Genomic DNA, 18,661 nt, shown 5'->3' on the forward strand with positions numbered 1-18,661 from the left:
AATCTCAAACCTCCCCCTAAGCACTAACACTTAAAGGGATAGTTCGGGATTTTTGACATGAATCTGTATGGCATCCCCATCACCAGAGTCATGCAATCACACTGACTTACCCCTGGCAGCATCCTGTGAGCAGAGTTCTCGTCCAGCTTTGGGCAAACCTGCCCGACCACTTTTGGCTTGACCAAAACCGGACGAGAACTCTGCTCACAGGATGCTGCCAGGGGTAAGTCAGTGTGATTGCATGACACTGGTGATGGGGATGCCATACAGATTCATGTCAAAAATCCCGAACTATCCCTTTAAGTGCTTTATTTGTGGAGGGCCACATACTGTTACATATGGGGGTTGTGAAGCAGTGGAAATTTAGAAAGTCAAGACGGTGAATAATATTTAATACGCAGAGATGGTGAAAAAAGTTCTATAAGACATATGAGGATCTGTAGCAATAAGAAAGAACAGGGGAGAGGCAAGTTCTAAACAGTAGGGAGAAGGTGCCAAACTTCCAAACTAAAAGGCATTCAAATACCGGTACCCTAATCTGCCGCTAGGCCACAACCAATGGCCACAAACCCCGCAAAAATACAGAAAAAAACCACAACAAAAAAACAAAACACAACTATATGCATACTATTTACATGCACCTACAGTAGTGAAAAAGATAGAAAAAAGTATGAAAAAAAACACTTGACTAGTTATGTTCCATGCGCTCTCTCTTCTACTCGATCACTCACACTCCTCACAAACAAAGAACAAGGTTATTTTAGATATGTGTATGTCTGTATATACAGCATTCTTTAAAGTTTGTCTAAGTCTGATTCTAAACAGACTGTTCTGACTGCCTTAAGGTGAATCTCTCCCCCAGCTGCTCGGAGAACAGAACCTGGGTATTTATCAAGGTGGAATTAGGAAAAGAAAAAAGAACAAAGTTAACATAATGTGGCAGTCAAAATTTAACCAAAATAAAATAAAACAGTGCAGTAGTGGTTTTTCCTAGTACAAAAGAAAATATATGTCCTGAATTCAGATAAAGATCAATAATTGTAAAAGAATATGCAGCATAAATCCAGAGTGGATGCCAGGCTTAAACAAATATGTTTAAATCAATCTTACCCTAAGTGCAAAAACGTCAGTTTAACCTTTTCTTCCTTACTTAATTATAGCCGTTAGGTGGCAGCATGTCCTAACCTAAAAGTTTAAACCAGTTCTGGTAGATATGAGGTTTATGACTTAAGAGGAGGAGATTCAATTATGACACTGCCCTGTGATGTTGACTTAAATAAGGATGCAATAAACAAACTACACACTCTTGTAAACGCATGAAGATATTTTACAGATTAAAACTGTATTCTGACAGATTTTAACAACATGTTTGCTGAACAGATAAGGCTTGCCTTCTTTATTTGTTTTAGTTGTGGCAATTTTTTGGTTTCAGGTAATGAAACTAAGTTAAACTTTCTGATTTAACGTCTTTTTGAGCCAATGTTACTAAATTTGTTTTTCCCTTTGCTTTCTTTTCTGTCTTGTTCTTTCGCAGGTTCTTCTGAAAGCAACAAAGTTAAACAGAATCCAGCAGAAATTTTAAAATCCACCTCTGATAAGGAAGCTGAGATGAGCTGCTCACATAGTATTACTTACTATGACCGTATCCTCTGGTACAAGCAAACGGCCAGAGACATACAGCTCCTGGGATACATGTATGAAGGCACTGAAACTCTTGAGAGTGGAGTAAATGTGAAGATTAAGGGGAATGCAAACAAAGGTGATAGCTGCACATTAACAATTAAAGAACTCAGCCCAGACAGCAGTGCAGTTTACTTCTGTGCTGCGTACAGTATCACAGTGCTGCATGTGTCTGCTCATCACTACAAAAACCTCCTGATCTTGAAAACTCTGTTCAACTCCGTCTTAGTTCACATCCCCTTGCACCTGCCTTTGCTTCCTCTTCTGATTTCCTCAGGAATCTGTTAATGTCTGTGCTTGCAATGCGTAACAAGTGCAGACATTAAGGCTCAATCAGAATATATCAAAATGTTCCTTCACCTGTCATGGAATCAACGGTTCCATGGAAAAGGAACTCTGGACTACTGTGCTGTATCCAAAATTCATAATGCAGATTAATGATGCAAGTAAAATTAGGACTACAGCCGTCTGAAGAACTACAACAAACAAAGATTACACAAATCATAAAATCATATAAAACCCAAAATACACAAAGATTCATACATTTGCTTGTGTAAAACTAAGGGGAAATTTTCTGTTACCAAGAAGTAAGACACTGTGTCAACAAAAAGAAAAGATTAATTTCAAAGGCAAAAGCAGCATTCGAATAAACATGTTCCAAGGATCAGTGATCAATCTGCTCAGAGCTGAAGCTTGACACACCTTCTATAAGGTTGGGAGCAAACACATTCTGTGCAATTTTGCCAGATTATGAATATATTAAAAAAGTAGAAGTGGAAGTTAAAGCCAATTAATAGGTAATTTGAAATGCAGCTAAAACCAATTAATGATTATTAGTTGAATGATTATAACTGTAATTTGGTTATTCACCAGGGTTCTTATTCTTTTATATAAGGGTTGGACTCCTGGATCGGCTGTTTAAATCCACTCACCTTCACCAATTGAATTATTTAGACTATGGCTATCAGTAGAGTTATTAATCACTGACCAAATATATTGTCTCAGTTCCTTCAGATGATATTTAAAAGGAGGGTGGATCTGAGTGATAAATTGTTCATCGCATAAAATAACCACAAAAGACCACGGGTTAAAATACAATTGCACCTTTAATAGCTTATAATCACAAAGTATTATTGTATCTAACAACTATGCAAATACTAAACACTACAGAAAATAGGCACATATAAATAAAAGCAAACAAAAAAGGGGAAAGGGGATCTAAAAGTCCATCAAGAGTCTGAGGTATGTTCAAGTTTTAAGGCTTAATGCATTTGAGGGGTCCTTTGAAATAGTAACAGATGAATGGGAATAACTCTAATGTAGAGACACAAAATGAAATAGAAAACAGTGAAGAATGAAAATGACTGGGCAATGCATTTAAATATAGTGGTGCTGAAAAAAATGGGTTATTTCAGCTGGTACCTGGTGGTTTGGTTCGAAGTCGGACATCTAGAACAAAGAGGGATTATATCGGTGTTTTCCAACCTTTTTTGCCTTGTGTACCCCTTTGGGCATTTTGACTTACCATAAGTACCTCTCTTAGTTGAAAGTATTTGTGATTGTGCAAAACTGGAAATAACTGAAAAATAAAAGCTCTTTCACTTAATCTTGCAATTTGAGCATTTTATTTGTTAGGTTTATTATTTATACATCATGTGCATTGTTATTCTGTTAGCCAGATTAAGAGTAGAAGGCCTTCCTTCACATTGTGGATGTCACTGTGTGTACGGAGGTCATCTAATCAGGACAGCCTTCGTGTCTTTAAGAGTACACAGGATATGGACACATCTTGGAGCCAGTCTGATAGAGGATAGCTATCTGTAACCCTGAGGCATAGAAGCAAGCTGCATGAAGTTCAAGACATGGATGGCGTGTCAGTTTCTGATACGGACAGCTAAACATCAACATGATGCAACACAGACTCATGAGCTATAAGAAGCAGGAGATGACCTTGTTCAGGGCTCAATCTTTGTCGGACGCTCTCAGACGTGATTTTTGAGACCACAGCTGTGCATAGCTCCAAGCATTTTTCTCTATCCTGTAACGACCTGATTTGGAATAAACTCTGTTATTTTTTACTCCTGTTTTATAGTCCTTTTTATATGGTTTTACCCAGTTTGAGTTAAAAGTAGTAAATAACTTGCTCCCAGGAAAAGGACCGTGAGGAACCCCCCCGAGGCGCAACGGCTTTTTATTGGGGACATAACTTCCTCATTTTAACATATTCTTAGACATTTTATGATTTTAATAGCAAATAAAAAACAACAAATATATTGCCTGAAAATTAGTAAGGAATCAAAATAAATACAAAATAAACCACATTATAAACCTGTATTTAGAAAAAATGGAGCACCTCTGAGTAACTCCCTTATAATTACCTTTAAATCTGACGAATTGGAAACCAGACTTATAGTCATATTGACTTAATTCATTTTACTTTATTATCATCAAGATGCCTGAGCTGCTTTGATGAGCTCCAATAGCTCAGTGAAAAAACAGCTGGTACCACGGCGTTCTCCACATCCAGTCTGTTCCTCTGCCTGGTTTTGTCCAGAAAACACATAAGATCCTTGCTCAAAGGGCTGCTTTTACCAATTTCCACATTATAGCGAATGTAGGGAAAGTTCCCTAGGAACCACCAAGAACTGCAAAATTCTGTAATGTTCTGAGCATTGCTAAGCTCCCGCTGGATGAAACTCAAGCCTTCCAAATGGACATGGACAAAAGGTTTGCAGGTCTGGCACAATTAGGGACAGAACAAACAATCCTTTCATTACAAACAAAACATTCCAATTGCTCTATATTAGAGAAAAGCTAATTTGATCACATCCCAAATTCTTCCAGATACTCTTGGGTTTTCAAACACAAAATTAATCTTAAACTGCAATATGGTTTTCAACCATGTTTCGCCTTTCTCTTTGTACATAGTAGAGTTGTTTAGTTGAGTTTCACTAGTTTTTTTTTTAGTTAAGAGTTTTAAACTGAAATATGTTTGACTTGGAGCTGAATTATTTTTGTTAATAAACTCATATTTTGAACAGAGGTTCTGGTGAATTTTTTTTCATGTATGTGCAGAATTAACAGTTTCACCATGATTCGAGCTTGAATCACTCTTTCACTTATTATTCTAACACATAGCTAGTACGGCGTGTGTTCATAAACAATATATAACAGCCAAAATAATATCTGATTAAATAAGATATTTACCACCCCTACCAGGGAGGGCAATGAACATCTTAAAGTATCAGAAATATAAATTCCCAGCTGGCTGGGAACTGAACATAACAGTTATTCACAACATAGATATGGCATCCAAACTGGATTGGCATTGAATATAAATCCACAACAGGCAATTTAGGAAATAAAACAACAACAAAATATATAAGATCATTATTAAGTTGGGTTTTTTCAACCCTAAAAGGCAAGTGAAACAAAATATTTAGAGACAAAATCTGCAGTCTTTGTAAAACTTTGTGTTGATACTAAAAGGACTGAAGTAAAACCATAGACATTTACAGATTTTTCTATAAGCTGAGCAAAGCAACTGAAATACATTCTGCTGAATGATACATCCTGATCATCAGCCATGCTGCTCTCCGTCTTCTGTTTCTTCTTCTGTTTTATCTTCTTCTTTCCTATTTCTGCTGGATGATCACAGAGGACGGTTACTGAACTTAATCACATGGGATGGAAGCATTCTGCACGTGGGTGTCTTCAAGGGTTTAAATTTCATAAAGCAACATAATATCTTCAGACAGGGACTTCTCTTGATCTGGTGCAAGACAAAGCTCTACAGAAGATCCTTTCTGCTTACAGTTATCAACATTTAGAACTATTTGAAAAGCCAATGAGTTGCAACAATACTTACTTTCATTTTATAAATAATACAGAATTTTTTAATTGAATAGAATTTGGGTGACAGATATATTGAGAAAGTAGGTAATATTGTAAAATATTTAACAAAAACTGCCTGCAAGTTTATCTGTTAGAAGGTTGAAGAATTAACTAAGCTTTTTGCTTCCAGTAGATGGCACTGGAGCTTCATAAAGAACCCTAAAGGGTTTCCAGGAGACAGCCAACTTTAACATAACTAGAGATTAAATCATCAAGCTGACATTTCCCTTATTGTTTTTATGACCATTACTCTTTGATTGTTTAAGAATCATATCTTCATCTCTTTTCATACACTTAATCCCCTGGATACAAATGAAAACCATTCTCACTGTGAATCCCACAAGAACATAGTGCAGTTAGCTACTTGATGCAAGCAGCAGAACAATGCAAAATTCTCTTCAGATATCATTAAAAATGACCCTTTACTAACTGCAATCCACAGAGAAAATGAAAGACATTCATAGCAACAAACGAGAAATATAATCTGTGCATTAACAACTTTGAGTTTAGGTCTGCTCATCCTCTCTGTGTTATAATCTACCGTTCTAGGATTTTTGGTTCTGTTTATTTTTCACTTTGATTTTTCAGTTGTGCTTGGCTTTTTATTCTGTTTTCATTGTTAAGAATCATGTCATGCTTTGAATTATTACTTTTCCTACTCTTGTTTAGGTGATTTTGTCATTTTTTCAGTCCACTTTCCTCTAGTTCTCTAAAGGATTTTCTAGTCATTGGTCTTATTTTCTTTTTGCTTCATTTAAGTTGTTTTTGGGGTGTTTCTGTATATTATTTCTGAATTTGGGCTTCTGTTACTATCTACCTCAAAATTGAATCTGCTATAAATCATCTCTGCTTCTATGAATTTGGGTTCTCAACTAACTTCCACTAAACTTGACACGCTGTGATCTTGTTTTTTTTTTGTCCAGTTTGTAAGTTTTTCTCTTGCTGCTCCAAAAACATGTCTATACTGTATGCTTACCAGTTGATTCTGGATTAAACAGAGAAACTTCTAAACATGGAGAAGCAATGTTGTACCATAATCTTGTTTTTGTTTCAGGCTTATGTCTCACCGTTATGACCTTTTAGTCTAAGTCTGCTTTATTACCATAATCTGTTTAACTTTGTTCAATTCTTTAAATCAAGTTCACAAAAAAGAAAAGAAGACTTTTCCTAATAAATCTAAAATTTTCTATATATTTTGTTCTCTGGTATTCGTGTATTGGTCACATAGAAAATATTTGATATTTTGTTGGTTTGACAACAGTTTTTATTTTTAAATCAACCACTACTATCGCTGAACAAAGTTCAAATTCTGGATGCCATTTTAAAAAGTTAGACATGCCTATATAGGTCTTCTTTGTGCTCAATATTTCTATCATGATTTTATTATAACATAATTTTATTTATTTTATTTGTGCACTGCTCTTAATGCTAAGGCTCTAAGTCAGTGACTCAAAGCTTGAGTCAAAGACCTCACAGTGGCTCACAAAACAAATGGGAAATCCTCTGAATAATAAAAGGTATAGTGAAGGATGTTCTTTTCCTGGGTGCATCATCAAATTAAGTGGTTCTCCTAATTGTCAATCAATCTGGTGTTAGCTACACACCTCGTCCTCATTTTTGCTTACTGGTGGTGAGTCTGACATAGTTAAAAAATTGCAAATCTTCTATTGGAAAATAAGCTTGTATGAGTGATGCAAACAGCAGCTTTTACACAGAACGTGCACAAGGAGAAATGGTATCATGCATGCCAATCTCGCAGGTGTTTAATAGGTGTTTCCTTTTGGGAGCAGGTACAGGGTTATGCATGTGCATTTTTTTTTAAGTGGAGAGGGCAGGTCTTTTAAAAAATTCTCCACTATGCCTTTATTATAGAATCAATATAGAATCATCTCAAACATTAAATATCTAAATATTGCTAAAAGCAAGTGGTGTGAATGGATAACATCTTAAATTGGTTGCTGCTTGTGTCACTTGGCCTACTTCCTTCTTTCACTGGCCTATTGACAATGTTTGGATCAAATGATCTTAAGAACCTCCTTGACCCCGCCCACTGTACTTATCTCTTAACGTTGATGCATTCATCTTCAGTGGTGCTGAACACACAGAATCTAAAATGAGAGCTGCCTTCAGAGGATCAGCTCTTACCAGCTTCAACATTATAATGGTTGTCATCACACTAATCTTCTTTCATTTGCCAGTAAATAATGGTAAGGGGATGAACACACTTAATTGTACAGATCTAAATTGAGCATGTATATATTTTAAAGATTTTCTGCATCTCCACAGGTGCCTCTGACTCCAAACATGTTGACCAAACTCCTGCTTTCCTTTTTAAGATAGTTGGTGAATCCGTGGACAAAGAGATCGGATGTTCACACAGCATACCGAGCTATCGAATTATTCTGTGGTACAAGCAAGACAAGCACAATAATATGAAGCTGCTGGGATATCTTGACAATGAAACTCCTCGTGTTGAAGAAGATGTAAAAGGAAAAATCAACTTTAATGGAGATGGCCGCCAACAATCTAAATTGAATATTTCTGATCTAACACTGAGTGACAATGCTGTGTATTTCTGTGCTGCCAGCTTGGCACAGTGCTGAATGTAAGTGAGAGTCAATGCAAAAACCTATTTTATCAGATTGTCTCACCACCTGCAGCCTGCAACAGTTTATACCACGAATTTGATTTTCTTCTATGTCTTCATACTTAGAATGAGAATTTAATTCAGAGGGACCTTAAATCTAAGTAGATTAAACACTGTTGATCACTTATGTTCTTGAAGATTTTTAATACTTAAATAAAACCTTAGAAATATAAAATACTATATCCATAACATAACAAGGGAATTTTAAAATATAAATCTTTTTCTTTTTTCTTTGAATGTTTTTTCTTTGGGTGTTCAGTCCAGCGTTCCCCTTTGCTCTCATTACAAAATTATAAAACATGTTTAGCAGATGTGCAGACATGGACAAGGTGACTAAAGATTTTTTGGTATAGGAGGTTACCTGGAGAAGAGGCTCTGATTTTCATTAAATATAGATATCTACCTTTGAAAATGAAACAAAGCTAAAAATAACTAACTTTCCATATATAAACTGAATACATTTGAATACTACAAAATTTCTCTGCTTCTAGTAGATGACAGTATATCAAACATCCACCTATTTGGTTTAAAAAAAAACATTTTCTACATTATTCTGAATTCAATATAGTGGAGTTGCCTTGAATGTCTAAACAGCCCATTTTTGTTGCACTTGTTTGTTGATATTACATGCATGTATTTTATAATAACCTGCAGGAACCATCAATGCATGAGTATTTAGTGTCAAATAAACCACAGTATATAAATGCTAACTAAAAAAAAACTACATCTAATAATGATCCAGTGTTTTATAGTTTGAAGGGTGAACCACACTGCATACAGGATCTTTGAATGTGTATGGTTAGAAATTGAATAATAATGGCAGAAATGTCATGAGGTGAACAGTGGAACACAGAAAAACAAGAGTGGAACAAGCAATGAACAATCAAAACAAGCCATCCTATATAATGTAAACTGAGGGAAGTTTGCAGAATAAAATTAGATTCAGATCAGATGCATGGGAACTTAAAACACCTGGGGGAACAGAGTGCTTGGTGAAAGTAAGGGAAGCCAACTAATTAGCAAATATGGAACTTAAAATACAAGGTTATCCTTGGCATGGACTAGTAAGCTAGAGCTGATAGGAGATGGATTGAACGAAATATAAACAGTTGGAGACTGTAATGGACATGAGACTTTTCATTTTCCAAATGCCAAAAGCATAAAGCTAGACAGAAATATTTACATCAAAGCATATTCATGTGATTGAATGGCCTCTAAATCTGAAATGAGAATCCAGGTATGGCAAAAAGTACGAGTCATGCAGGTTTTATAAATGCACACCACACAGTTAGGTTTCCTCTGTTTTCATAATGAAAATCACGCATGATGTTCATTATTATGCTCTACAGCATTACACAAAATCTAGCTGGAATACAATAGCTGTAATGTACTAAATTTAAAAAAGGTTGAGGTGACGTATATACTTTTATGTATATTTAAGATTTACATAACTATTAATTGAGTCATTTCCTGCTCCTCCTCCTTATTCACAAAAAAGCCCTGCAGAGACTTCAACTGACTCATCAGTTACATCATGAGGCTTCATCATCTCATCATCACTCTTTGCTGGATTGAAGGTATTCCTACAATTTTTCCCTTTTACAAATCCAAACTTAAAAAATTATGTACAACATGATTATTGTTTAAACACCTGCTTCACTTGTCTTCAGGAGTTTACCTCAGTAAAGAAGATCAGGTATTTCAGTCTCCAGCCAAACTTCTGATGAAACCGGAGGGTGAAGCAAACCTGAACTTCACACACAAAATCTCATCTTATAACATAATCCTCTGGTACCAGCGCTCACTGGGAGACACCTCTCTAAAGCTCATAGGCCACATATATCATCAAAACGCAAAGATTGAAGACCCATTTGAAGGCCGCTTCAAAATAACTGGAGATGGAAAGAGCACAGCTCATCTTCACATTCTGAACCTGACTCAGCCTGAGGACAGTGGAGAATATTTTGGAGCTGCAAGTAGCACAGTGAAGAAGACAGCAGCTTTTTCATACAAAAACCCCTATAATGATAGCAGCACAACAGGAAACCTCTAAAACCATGTGATGCAACATATTTGACATAAGGAGAAAAATTCAATAACAATATAACCAAAGACAGGAAAAAAAGCCTAATAAAAATGTGCCCTTCAATCTATTTAAAGTCACTGAAAGAAAAATAAAAACTTTATGCTAAAGAAACAATCAGGCCTCTCAAATATGGGATTCTTTAATGATAAACTGAAGTCACCCAAGATAAAGTTTTAAAGAGCTTTGACCCATTGCAGGTCTTTCTGTTTCTTAAAACAACAATAAGTAACCTTTAATCTTCATGAAATATATTCATAACTATTGTGATTACACGTCGACTTACAACTGGCATAATTTGTAGTTATGCCACACATAACTACAAATTTGCAGGCTCCTTTAAGGCATACTTCACTTCCCCCTTTCTATACCTGTACATGTGTTTACTGTGAAATTTGGAAACATAACATGATATTTATATGTTTCAGGGCACTAAACTTGTCAGTACATTAGCTGCTGATGAGGGGTGTTGCAGAAATACGGTACAAAACTAAAATGAAACGTTTCTTATGTTCAACATCGTCATATGATATTGTTTCAGCACAGTTACATTCATTACCTCATCACTATTCATCTTTCACAGAGCCACAGGAAACAGAAAAGTTTGTCAGTTCAACTGCAGGTGACTCTGAGATCAGGATTTTTCAACACAATATGCTGCTCCTCATGGGAAATGGGGTCTTCTTTCCTAGGAGGAGCCAAAATAGAGCAAACCTGAAAGTTCTTTAATAGTGCTTTAATGGCGGTCACTTCTTGTTCGATTTACTGATATGTTTTGGATTGCTGCTGGTTCCTCTTCTACTTAAATTACAGCTCAACTCCGTTCTAGACTTCTCTGCCTACATCTAATATTTGAAGCCTGGCATATCAAGGGACATAAGGGTGGGTAAGAGCTGGGCATGGTCTCAGCTGTGAATGGCAGATAGATTGACAGCGACAACTGGCAATGATATTCGAGGAAATCTAACCGACACTCTCCATTCACAACTTTTGCTGTGCTCATTAACAGGGCAAAAATATTTATCCTTCTATATTACTTACCCAGCTATGTTACTGTACTTACTATGCCCAGGAAAAAAACAACCTCTTGAGGTATGAACACTTGCATGACTAAAATAATTAAACAAAATGTGACACACAGCACAGGGCTTTGACCAGGATACAGTAATAATAAACATTTTATTTTTTTTTCTATAAAAAAAACAAAACAAAAAAAACACAAACAAAGTTGGAACAGTTAAGATATCCACCAGCTATCACACTTTAATTGGCATTAGGCAAAGAGCCCTAAGTTCAAATACTTCAAAAGAAACGGTGTAATGACAGTTTTGGATATTTCTGCACTTTGTCAGATTATGTGATGCAAGTGTGTAATATTTTAACCCTCCTTTTGATTTTCCAGTAGATGCTGCTTCATGGTGTCATGAATTTGCTGATGGTGCAGGAGCCAAAACAGCATTGTAGGTGTTTAGCTTTAAGGCTGATTCTTGTGCAAAAACCTTCAAAACCAAAAGGAAAAGACAGTGTGCTACAAAACAAGTGGAAATGTTACAAAACAGAAGGAATTGGTTGATACCACACACTAATAATGAAAACATACAACAGAAATTGTTGTATTAAAGGCTACCAAGCAGTTGTTTAATGCCCTTTACCATTCCTTACAGAGAGATCAATTAAATACCAGTTCACAGGCAGCTGCTCCATAACAGGATATTTATATTTGACCACTTTAGAGTTTGTTGTTAGTGTTAGAAACCAAGTTGCAAAATTCAGAGGTGTACAAGCAGATCTGGTCTTAAGGACCGGGGCCACCACAATCAAGTCACTTTCTGCTCTGTTTAATGTGTCAAGTATTTGGTTGCAATTTCTCCCCTGGAGTTTTCTTCAAGTACTTAGGCTTCCTCCTGGACACAAAAAACACAGCTGCAAGTTTATTCAGTCTCTCTTCATATCCCTGATGAATGACTGTGCCTGTTTGACCTGTCCTTATTGGTATCCCGCATCAACAAATGCTTAAAATAGGCACCCGCTGGCATGGCATCTTTCACTAAGAACCAATGTACAGTATGTAATGTATAAAAACATATCATATGAATAATATAGATTACTGCTGTTTCATGCAAAGAAATAAAATCTAATACATTTAGTTGAAAAATAAATTTCTTGAAAAAGCATATACATGAATATATATATATATATATATACATTATTATTATTATTACAGAGATATTACTATCTGATTTATATAATAAACTTTATTAGAGTGAAAATAAAAAAACTGATTCTTTCATTGTCACACAATCTCAAAACCACCATGTACTGTAGTCTCTCCCCTTGTTTTTCAAACACTGCTGCTTTCCTCCTCCCTGCTGGTGCTGAGCAAGCAGGATATGAGAAGCGAGCTGCCTTCAGGGGATTCAATCTCAACATTGCTACCATGCGCTTTTTACTCTGCATTCTTATTTTATTTAGTTTCGATGGAAATAATGGTAAGAGGACTAATGAATATTTCAGAAAAGATTTTAAGATACTGTAAAAGAGTCTCAATTTTAAAATATTTCTTACCTCTCCACAGGTGCCTCTGACTCAAAACATGTCAGCCAAACTCCTGCTTTCATGATTAAGACAGTTGGTAAATCTGTGGACGGAGATATCAAATGTTCACACAGCATACCGAGTTATCAAGTTATTCTGTGGTACAAACAAGACAAGCGCAATGCTCTGAAGCTGCTTGGATATCTGAATAATGATTTTCATAAAATTGAAGATGATGTGAAAAGAAAAATCAAATTTGATGGAGATGGCAAAAATCAATCTAGCTTAACTATTTCTGATCTTACTCTGGATGACTGTGCTGTGTATTTCTGTGCTGCCAGCTTGGCACAGTGCTGAATGTAAGTGAGAGTCGATGCAAAAACCTCCTTCATCTGATTGTTTCACCACCACCTGCCACAATCTAAACAAAGAATGTATGTCATAAATTAACCACTTACTGATTAAAAAATTCTCTAAATATTTCACTGCAGAATCCAGCAACTGAAAAAAAAAAGATTTCACTTAAAATACTTTTCTTTGAAAAGAATCATAAATATTTGTTATTTATGAATCATCACAATTATTGAAACCAAAAAATAGATGAGCTGTAAATAGAAGAGGTTGTAAATTTGCTGGATATTGCAAAGTTACATCTTAGTAAACTACAAGATCTGTAGAGCAGAGTCCTTTGGTCAGATTACCATAAAATAGTTAATGGTCTTCAGTTTTTTTATTGTTTTTTTTTTATTTTTTATTTTGAACCTTTGAGCATAATCCTCTAATTCTATGAGGAGAGTTAAAAAGTTAAAAGGGAGAATGAATATGAGACATAAAGAATGATAAAGAAAGTGCAGAAAAATGACAGCATATTAACAGCTGAGTTAAAGCAAATCAGAGACCTTTACCTTCAAAGGTAAAGGTTTGCAGTTGCTAAAAAAAAAAAACAAAAACAAAACAAATTCAGCAGGAATTTTGACCACCACTAGGGGGAGACAAATCCTAAAACTTTAAATAATAAAAAGGAAAGAAATTAACTCCTTTATATATGACACCTCCACAGATTCATGCGACTAGTGATGAACTGTAGGCCACAGCAATGGAGAGGAACCTTCATCTCATCATGTTGAACAGGATCTCACTGATCTATTTATTGGTTCTTTCTCAACTACCAGATAACTATGGTGAGTATTCCTGAAAAAATCAGACAATGAATAATTATTAATACTGATTTACCAATGGGTAAATTTATTTCGTTTGCCAACAGGAGCTTCTGAAGCTTACAAGATCTTCCAAACACCCCATACCATCATTAAAAAACCTGCTGAATCTGTCCTCAATGAGATTCACTGTTCACACAGTGTACCAGCTTTTGAGCATACCCTTTGGTTCAAACAAAACAAACATGGAGCTTTCCGGTTCCTTGGATACCTGAACAGAGACTTTCTTTTCCCAGAGGACGATGTGAAAGACAGGATCAGCTTTGTTGGAGACGGCAGCAAACATTCGACCCTGAATATTGGTAATCTTTCAGAAGATGACAGTGCAGTTTATTTCTGTGCTGCCAGCAGACACAGTACAACAGAACCCTCCTAAGTAATACAAAAACTCTGAGGAAAGATAAAGATCTTAACACCTGCAGCCAGCTTCCATGTAAAAAAAACCCATCTAGTTTCTGTCTGGGTTGGCTAACCATTGACCAATAAGAACTTTGTAAATCCAAAGTCTCTATTAAGAGTTTAATAGATAATCAGCCATTGAATTAAATGAAATTGAGGAAAAAACTGTCAGTTTTTCTGAAAGTCTCTTTAAACTTTTATATACATACTTCGATAATCATGAGTAAAATTATTTTACTCATGATATTTTACTATAATATTGTTTCTTATACGGATTTTCAACATAAAGTACACACCCACATTGTGCATTGTGGGAATGTTTATTTTAATCAAGGTATACTTGTAGATCATACCTTTGTTGCCTGTAGGGGGAGCAACATAGTCACTTTTTTGCCATCTGTGCTTCAATTTGCACTGACACTCCCATCTTTATTTACTCTGCACGCTTTTTAAACCTCAGCATTTTCTTCCACAGAACACGGATGTCACCATCAAACAAGGATTCATCATATTAGTACTCTCTTTGCTGTGGACCACTGGTGATTTTCCACTTTTATACATATTATTATAGATTAAATACATTTGTTTGATGCTAAAATATTTATTTCTCATTTCTTTATTTTCTAATCTTAATCAAAAGCTGTAACTGATCACCCTGTACCTTTTTTCCCCCCTTATATTGAGGCCTAACTGCTGAGAATGACGTCCAACAGCCACCCATGCTGTGGGTAAACCAGAATTCCGACGCAACATTTGAATGCAACCACTCCAAGGGTTCTAGCTATTACCAGATGTACTGGTACAGACAGCTGCCAAGTGAAGCCATGAAACAAATAGTTTTTACCCTTGCAAACTCCAAACCTGATTTTGAGGCCGAATTCAAAAGAGAAAAATTCGCAGCCACCAAGCCTGATGCTCTCAGTGGGACATTAACAGTGAAAAAAATGGTGCCAGGCGATAAAGGGATTTATTTCGGTGCTGTAAGTGAGCACAGTGATACAAACAACATAAAAGCCTGAAGAAAAACCTCTGTGCTCTTGGCACGCCTCTACCTTCTTATCTTCTACCACAAATATTTACTCGGCTTCCATTCATCAAGGAGATTTCTGTTTTATTAAATAACACTGCAAAAGAAAAGAAAGGTTCCAAAGCAACATTTTGCATTTCTTCAAATCTCCTATTTGGAAAAAACTTAATTTTCATAACAAAAATATTAAAAGTAAGATCAGTTATGCTTTATCAAGATTAAGCTTTTGAAAAAACACCATTAAATTTTTAGTATCCTGTAAACCCATTGGCATTATCTACCTATTATCTCAAAGTATTGGAGCTTAAAAAAAAATTTTTATTATGACAAAATTACACTAAATGAACCTCTAAATGTGGTGGCAAAACTAAATTTTAGGAAAGACATCATCAGTTACAGAATATTTTTCACACCCTAAGAACCTTTTTTATGATGTATCACATGACAAGATAAAGAGTATATTTTACTACTGTCACTAATAGTTGAACTCCAAGTAATGCATCATTGTAAGTTGGGAAGAAGACTTTTTAAGATCTTTTATTGTTATAAGGTTGAACTTATAACTTTACAATGAACAGCCTGCACTCCCAATACTGGTGGTTCTAGATTAATTTCACCTCACTGTTTTTCAAGGGGGGGCACAGAAAACTGTATTAAAAAGAACAAAAAAAACAGTAGTTTATCTTATTATATATAATAAGTTAGCCGTGGAAGCATAGACCCACTTGCAGCTCTAAACTGAAGGTTGTGAAATGTCCACCTATTTTGGTCAGATTCAAATTTACAGTTGTTAAAAAATAAGTACTTGTGTTTTAAAACTGTTAATTACGCTTTAACTAAAATTGAAAACCCCTTACTATGCTAAAAGAAACTGAATAAATGTTTTAAGCAACTGTTGTTTACTGCTGCACAACATCACAAACTGAAAGTTTTATATTATTTAAAAGAACAGTTAAAGGATTATTATAATTGTAAGACTTGAAAGGATATTTAAGATGCAAGCCCTGTTTATGGTCAGTAAATAATAATAGACTAAAGATAGATAAATTGGTTTTACAAAAATATTTAGTTTGAATAAACGTAAATATAAAATGAAATATGAAATTTTTTTTCAATGTGCTTTTAAGATTCAGCAATAGCACATAATTCTGACCGATTGGAAATGAAAATAATTAGTCTTATTCAATTCAAAATTAGAACCTGAGTAAAACCAATTAAAGGAAAAGTCACGTCAGCAAGGAATATCCAATGGGTAACAATACATTTATAATTTAATACATAATTAAATGAAATTAGCATTAATCAGTAAAAAAATAAAAACAGTATTTTGGGTCGCGATCACTGAGTCAGGGACCGGCCATTTTTGCCCAAATAGAGTAACACCTCACTCCTGACATCTCCGGCAGTGATGTCACGGTGCGGTAAGCCTAGCGCTATTTTCCCCGCTTTACAAGCAAAATCAATGGGAACTACTAGACACATCTGCAATCAACAACAATTATTTAAGATTTTGAGAGGACACACATTGAAATCTTGAGAGCTTTAATTAAACTGACAATGCACACATGATGGCATTGGATGCTGTAATACATCTTCTAGCAAGAGAAAATAACACGTTATTAATCCGTTAATCTCTGCTTCGCATCGTGCACTGATTGTCGCCATCATTGATAACAGCGTGTTGTAACAAACACCAGATACAACACTGGTACTTGCTCAACAGCCCAAACCCCACTGTGACGTCACAAACCGGTAGGTGGTAGTAGTGCTCTTTGACAAACATGGATGTCTCCGGTAAAGCACATTCAAATTAAATGACTCTTAATTAAAAAGTCCAAACAATTTATTGAAAAGTATGTAATGATTTCATACTTAAAGTACTTTCAGAGGTTTGACTTTAATAACTATAAAGCCAAAAATAATTGTGCAAGGAACCAATCAGTTATGGTGTCTGAGCTACTGCATATTTATATACATTTATTTATTATTATGTCTTCAGAACAGGGGCCATAGCAGGGGCCAAGACCAGTTCTACAGGGGCACAGGCCTTTGTTGGCCCCCGTCTATAGCTGACCATGACTATGCAGGTTGTAATAATGTAGTTATTATGAAACTGTATGAAAAAAGTTTGATTAGAGTCTAAATAGAAGCATGTAAAAATAATGGTAAAACAAATGAGGAGTAAAATGCTTTGTTTCAAAACTTAAATGAATGCATGTTCAGTAGTAGATCTTGAATAAGTAAGTTGACCCGAGGTGGTGAAAACCTTATCTAGACTTGCTAAGCATATATATTCTTCCTCATACCTGTCCAAGTGCTTTGTGAAGAAAACAGAAAAAGCACAAAATGGGTCTAACCCCACTGATAATTTGATTTTTTATAAAATGGAATTAAGTGACACCCAGGAAAAAAGTAGAAAGTCATGAAATATTAGAATGACTCATATTAGGATGTACGTGCCCTTCTGTCTGTTCTACATTCACCTATTTATCAATTCTTCTAAGCCTTCCCAAAGTCAATGACTTAAGAAAGTCCAAACTATTATGAAAAGAAAAAACATTAAGTGCATTTTTCAGATGGATAAAGCATTTGATTATATAAAGCACTACCAGTTGATAATAACCTCACCTTCAAATTTTTGGAATTTCCCTTTAACTATATAGCGGTAAATGTTTGTTTCATTATGTCTTGTCAATCGAATAAATAATCATTAATAAATATAATTAGCAATAGATTGATTATTCTCTTTTACCTAGATACAATCATTTAAAACTGAAACAATCATTTTGTTTTATTTTATACATTTTTTTAGCCTCCTGTTTTGTTACTATAGTTTTGGGAATAGATTTCCCAGAGCTAGATGATCGCCCAACAGTTTTGCTTTCACAAGCCGACCATTATGACTGCCGCCATAAGGTTCCACATTGAAAAAACTTTATTGTAGATAAAACTGGAATAAAACGGACACAGAGACGGAAAGAGAGGTGAGGAAGAAAGAGGGTATAAGAACTAAGGGGAGAGAGAAAGAGTACACAAATAGAGAAAAAAAGACAAAAAAGCAAAAAGAAGAATTGTTAACTTTACACAAAATTGTGCTGACAACAGAATTTTAAATTAACTTCTTAGAAACATCACAGTCAAACCAATGGTGTTTTATTGTAAATTAACACATAGATCCA

The sequence above is a fragment of the Cyprinodon variegatus genome, unplaced genomic scaffold, assembly GCF_000732505.1.
Source record: "Cyprinodon variegatus isolate N-32 unplaced genomic scaffold, C_variegatus-1.0 Scaffold869, whole genome shotgun sequence".
Classification (NCBI taxonomy): domain Eukaryota; kingdom Metazoa; phylum Chordata; class Actinopteri; order Cyprinodontiformes; family Cyprinodontidae; genus Cyprinodon; species Cyprinodon variegatus.